Below are 6358 nucleotides of genomic sequence, written 5' to 3' on the forward strand. Positions count from 1 at the left end.
TCACAGTATTTGCTTGGAGTGAAAATTTCATGCTAAGTACTAGTCACGTGCCTAAAAGACAGGGGGCTGGGACTTCACCCAGTTGTATGTCTGTTTCTGTTTCTGGTCATTAGTAGTATTTTAATGTGTGCTAGGATTTGACTTGAGACTTTTGATTTCACTGTAACATACATCAGGAAATAAGGTGGGGGCAGGTCTAGAGTCCCCATGGACCTCTAATTATTGGAACTTGTTGGTAGTCACCAAAAGAACCTAGAAATTGTGAGCGGCCATATTAGCTTAGGTTGATGTGTTCTCAACAACCTCTTGCTGTATGTGAATGGAGTTGGGAAAAGAGCCCTCTACTGCCTGTAAAAGGTATTTCTCACTCAGAGGAGAGAGACCTGCCATTGTTACAAGTGTTCTTTAAAAATAAACATTTTAATTTTTCAGTTACAGTTGACATACAATATTGTATTAGATTCAGGTGTACCACCCAGTGATTAGACATTTATGTAACTTACAAAGTGACCACCCCAATAAATCTAGTTCCCATCTGACAGCATACATAGGTATCACAATATTATTGACTATATTTCCCGAGGCTGTACTTTACCTCTATGACTATTTTATAGCTACCAATTTGTGCTTCTTAATTCCTTCACCTTTTTCACCCAAACTTCTTACCACCAACCTCAAAAATGTTCTCTGTTTCTATTAGTCCATTTCTGATTTGTTTGTTTATTTTGTTCTTTAGATTCTGCATGTAAGTGAAATCATATGGTATTTGCCTTCTCCGACTGACCTGTTTCACTCAGCACAACACCTGCTAGGTCCATCCATGTCACAGTTATATTCCATTGTACATATGTTCTTTGTTTATCTTCTCTATCCAAGCATCTATTGTTCTTTTCTTTTAGTCTCTGTGTGCCTTTCAATATAAAGTGACTCTTTTGTAGACAACATATGTAAAGGTCTTGTTTTCTTATCCATTCAGCCACCCTGTATTTTTTGGTTGGAGCATTTAATACATTTGTATTTAAAATAATAGTTGATAGATATATATTTATTGCCATTTCATTATTTCTCCTCCTCCTCCTCCTTGCTCTTGCTCTTCTTCTTCTTATTCTTTTATTCTTATTCTTTCTTATTCTTGAAGACCCTTTAACATTTCTTGTAATATTGGTTTGGTGTGATTAACTCCTTTAGCTTTTTCTTGTCTTGTCTCCTAAAGCTCTTTCTATGCCCTTTGATTCTAAATGACAGTTTTGCTGGGTAGAGTAATCTTGGTTATAGATCCTTACTTTTCATCACTTTGAATACTTTATATCAATCCATTCTGGCCTGCAAAGTATCTGTTGAGAAATCAGTTGACAGTCTGATGGCAGCTCTTTTGTAAGTAACTTTTTTTCTTGCTGCTTTTAAGATTCCCTCTTTGTCTTTAACCTTTGGCATTTTAATTATGATGTGTGTTTGTGTGGGCCTCTTTGGATTTATCTTGTTTGGGACTCTCTGTGTTTCCTGAACTTGTGTGTCTATTTTCTTCACCAAGTTAAGGAGGTTTTCTGTCATTTTATCAAATATGTTTTCAATTCCTTACTCTCTCTCTCTTCTCCTTCCATCACCCCCATGATGTAAAATTTGGTACATTTAATGTACTAGAAGCCCCTTAAACTATCCTCTTTTTTTGGATTCTTTTTTCTTTTTGCTGTTCAGATTGGGTGTTTTCTGATACTTTATCTTCTAAATTGCTGATTTGCTTCTCTATTTAATCTAATCTACTGTTGATTCTTCTAGTGTATTCTTTATTTCAGTTAATGTATTCTTCATTTCTGACTGGTCCTTGTTTATTTTTTTTAAATATTTATTTTTATGTTTCCTATATCATTGTTGAAGTTATCACTGACTTGATCCCCTAAATTGAACATTCTTATGACCAGTGTTTTGAACTCTGTATCTGGTAGATTGCTTGTCTCCATTATGTTCAGTTCTTTTTGGGCGGAGCAGAGTCTCAGGGAATCACCAGGGTGGGACCAATAGTGTTAGCTAGGTTGGTAGAGACTCTGTTATAGCACCTGCGTGTGCCTGCAGGGAGAGGGCCATCAAACGAACAGTGGCCTCTGCCAGCACTTCTGTCGGGGAGAAAGCTGCCTGTCCAGTCTTTGCTCTGAAGCCAGACATTTCAGTTCCTCCTGTATGTCCCTGGTGCCTTCCAAGCTGGCACCCAGTGCTGGAGCACAGAGCCAGTAAGTCTATGGGCAGTCTGTTAAGAGAAATAGCTGGAACTCAGGAATCTCTCCACCTTAGCCACAATTTCTACTGGTTTTTACATCGAAACTTATGGGGACTTCTCTTCCCAGCAATGGAACCCTTGGATGGGATCCTGGTGTGGGGCTGGGACTCCTTGACCCTCATGGACCTCTATAACTGAGATATCCTTTCTGATATTTAGCTGTCACATGTGGGTGTGGGACCAGTCTATTCCAAGTCTCCACTCTTCCTTCTTCTGTGTACCCTTAGTTATAGGATATACCTGTTAAGCTAGAATTCAGTTGGTTCTCAATGATGTTTGTTCTGTAATTTGGTTGTCATTTTCTGTGGTCATGGAAGGATGTGAGTTTTGCATTTACTTATTCTGCCATCTTGACTGGCTCATTGTTTCAAGCCTTAAGTATCTTACGTTAGTCTTTTGAGGTTAACATACAAAGTACCACAAACTGAGTGGTTGGAAGAACAGAAATGCATTGTCTCACAGCTCTGGAGGCTAGAAGTCTCAAATTAAGGTGTCAGTTGCTTGGTCCTCTCTGAGGGCTGCAAGGGAGAACCTGTTCCCTCTCTCCTAGCTTTTGGTTGATTTACTAGTAATCTTTGACTTGTGGTTGCTTCAGTTCATCATGTAATCTTCACATGACATTGACCTTCTGTCTCTTCACTTTGTCTTCCTTCTGCTCTTGTCTGCCTCAGTGTCCACATTTACTCTTTCTAGATGGACACCAGTCAGACTGAATTAGGGTCTATCTTAATGGCCATTTTAACTTGATTACCTCTATAAAGGCCCCATTTCCAAGGTAACATCCTAAGGTACCAGGAGTTTCCTAACATATCCTTTCAAGGGGACACAATTCAACCCATAACACTGAGTAAGACTGCCAACAGAAGGAAAGTAAAAAGGTCTTCCTTACTGTCACTTGGACTGATGGCACTGTGTCACACAATGCAAGTGGGCATGCCTCCAACTGTCTTCCTTTATGTATGCCATCAGCCTTCTTAGTTAGTAGATAGTTTTTAAAAATTCCATGGACAGACTGTTTCAATCTTCCCAATATTAAGGCTCTGGGGGAATTTGGGGCTTTTGTTTTTGTCTTTAACAGTGTTTTTCTGGGAAGAGGAGAGGGGCTATATCAGGCCCTGTTAGTTAAAAGCCAAAAGTTGTAAACCAAAAGCTGTTTTGTCTCCAAAATCTTTTTTGGGGACTTTACATTTTCCTTGTCTGAAGGTGAGCAGGTTTCCTCTGCTTGGGGTGCTGGATGAGAGGAGATTACCTCCAGGGGGTCCTGCACCCAGACTGTGAAGGCAGCCTTTCGGGGAGACCATGTGAGGGTTGAGAGCTTCTCCACACACTCGTGGCGTCATACCAATGGGCTCTGTGTAGCCTCTTCAGGGATCCCCAGCTGTCTTTCCTGCTCACAACTCTATTATCTTCTGAAGGCTTGCAGCTTATAAAATAGATATTTTGGCCAAGGCCATACAATAAAGAATCATATTTGACTCTCACATTTCGTCTCCTCTCTTGCTGGCTAAATAATGTGACATTTCGAATTTGGAATCTTCAAGTTTAGCTTACATTTTTGGCTTTTACTAATTTTATCAAGGTCTTACTGGGATGCTTGTCAGTTTCCAAAGTGCTCTGATATGATCTCATCTTATTCTCACAATAAGTTGCTTTTCTGCTCGTTTTTCATGGCGATAACTCACAGAAGTTACTGGAGGCACGGGGGCGACTTGGCCAAAGCCACACAGACGGCCCTAGAGCCAGGACTCCGATTCAGGTCTGTTGACTCTCAGCCCAGCTCCTTTCCATTAGGTCATGCTGCTCCCTTGCTACCTTGCCGTCAAGCCAAGGCTCGGCTCTCACTCAAGGTCTCAAAATACCACCGCCTCCTCCCCAGAGCCTTCCCAGATTAAACAGATGGGAATAATTGACAGCTCTCTGTGGTACTGTTCTGTCTGCGGAGAACAGAGACTCAGCAAATTGCTGGCTCCATGGCTTGCCTTTGCTGGAATAAGAATGGTTTTTATATGTTTAAGGTTTATAAAAGAAGAAAAAGAAAGAGAAGGAGAAGAAGGAGGAGCAGGAGAAGAAGGGTGATAGAGACTTACGTGTGACCGATACAGTCTCAACTCTTTTATATTTGGCCCTCTATAGAAAGTTTGCCAGCCCTGGTCGAGATAACTGTATCTTCCTTTATCTACTTAAAGTGTTTATTCACCCTCAATCTGTATTTATGAAACCAATTTTTGTTGTCTACTGAATTATTTAACATGGATTTAGGATTTTTGCTTTTGAATATTCAAAGCTCCTGCTTGCTATTTCCTGATATTTTCCTTTCTCTTTTATCAGGCCCTGAGGAATAGGTACGTGGAATAAACTATTCCTTATGGTTTAGTTGGAGAGAGGGCCTTGGCATCAAATACATGTTAGTTTATTCTGTATGCACAACAACTGGTATGCACTGAGTGGCCAGATTATTATGACCACCTGACGTTTGTAGGCAAATTAGCCGTACACTGCATCATATGGGATATGGAAGCTGAAGGCCTGTTTGAACACCTTTGCTGTCTGCAGTTACCAAGATAAAATGTCTCCAATTCGCACAGGAACACAAGGATTGGACAGTCGAGCATTGGAAAAAAGTCATGTGGTCCGATGAATCACATTTCCAGTTACATCATGCAGATGGCAGAGTGAGAATTTGATGGAAACAGCATGAAAGCATGCATCCCACATGCATGAGTACAACGCTTCAAGCTGGTGGGGGCAGTGTTATGGTTTGGGGAATGTTTTCCTGGCATGGTTTGGGCCCTTTAATTTGTATGGAACAACGTCTGATTAGCACAACATACCTAACTATCGTTGCTGAACAAGTTCATCTTATCATGTTGATGGCATATCCCAACAGAGATGGCTTCTTCCAACAAGACAATGCGCCATGCCACGGTGCTCGTATTGTGCAGGAGTGGCCATGTCATTCCTTCTTCGCCGACTCCGTTCACACCTTTGGGGACCCCTGGACCTGCTGGGGCTGGACCCCAGCATGCAATATATATTGTATTTATATGTTACATATACAGTATATATATCCCACATTCAAAGGCTGTTAAATCACTTTATTTACCCATATCCTCAGAAAAAAATCACTTCTACTGTCGTGGTAAACAACCTGCTTTCCTATTTATAATGGTCTGGCCCTCTAGCAACTTCAGTGCGAAATTATAGCTAATTTGCCTACAAACGCCAGGTGGTCATAATAAGCTGGCCACTCAGTGTGTATAGTAAGTACTAATGCAGGTCAAGGGAGACTTCTTGAGGACCAGATAATAGGCCCCATGAGAACATGGAATGTGTCTTTCTTGTTTACTCTAACCCCAGCATTATCACAGGTGCTGAACAATATTTGTTGACCAACAAATGAGGCTTAAATTAACTGAGGAAGATTTTGGGTAAGGAATGGGACTTTTGCTGAGATTTTCAGAAGGGGTAGGAATTGAACAAATAGGAGTGAAATTGTACTGTGGGCAGGTAGACTGCTTCAAGAAGAAATAGCCCAGTGTATGTCTTCTTCATGGCATTCATTATTATTGAAATCCTATCTAATAAAAGAGAAACATGGTAATTGGCGTACGACTCCTACTCTTCCCATTGGCTAATCAGGGCAATATGCAAATTAACTGCCAGCCAAGATGGCAGCCGGCAGCCAGGCAGCTTGAAACTAACAGGAGGCTTGCTTGCTTCAGTGATGGAGGAAACCAACGTTCCCTGCCTGCCTCGCAGGCCTCTGAGCCTGCAGTTTGAAACATTTCAACAAATATAGAAGCTAAAAAAAAACGCAGAAACCAGCTTTCAGCTAGCTGGGATCTCAGAGCTGGAGGTGATACAGAGTTTCGATTATAGAACCGAAAATAACCAGATACCTGCTTTCAGGAGCGGAGGCCTAAGAGCTAGATCCTCAGAGCTCTGGCCCAGAATCAAAAAAAAGAAAAGAAAAAAGGAGCGGATGGGAGCTCCCGTCACCCGCCAGCCTGACAACAGCCCTCGGCCCCTCATCCAGACTGGCCAGGCCCCCCCGTGGGGAACCCCACCCTGAAGGGTGTGTGACCC

The 6358-nt window shown here is 41.6% G+C and overlaps 1 long non-coding RNA gene across 1 annotated transcript in view; it reads right to left on the minus strand.

The window, feature by feature from the left end:
- Positions 1–484: 484 nt before the first annotated feature.
- Positions 485–6358, minus strand: part of LOC107182786 — a 21833-nt gene continuing 15959 nt past the window's right edge. Inside the window, exons 2-3 of the long non-coding RNA XR_001513517.1 lie at positions 5100–5103; positions 485–595 (exon numbers count right to left, since the gene is read on the minus strand). This is a non-coding gene — a long non-coding RNA (uncharacterized LOC107182786). The remainder of the gene's footprint in view (positions 596–5099; positions 5104–6358) is intronic.

This window comes from Myotis davidii, unplaced genomic scaffold (assembly GCF_000327345.1).
Source record: "Myotis davidii unplaced genomic scaffold, ASM32734v1 scaffold37, whole genome shotgun sequence".
Taxonomy (NCBI): Eukaryota; Metazoa; Chordata; class Mammalia; order Chiroptera; family Vespertilionidae; genus Myotis; species Myotis davidii.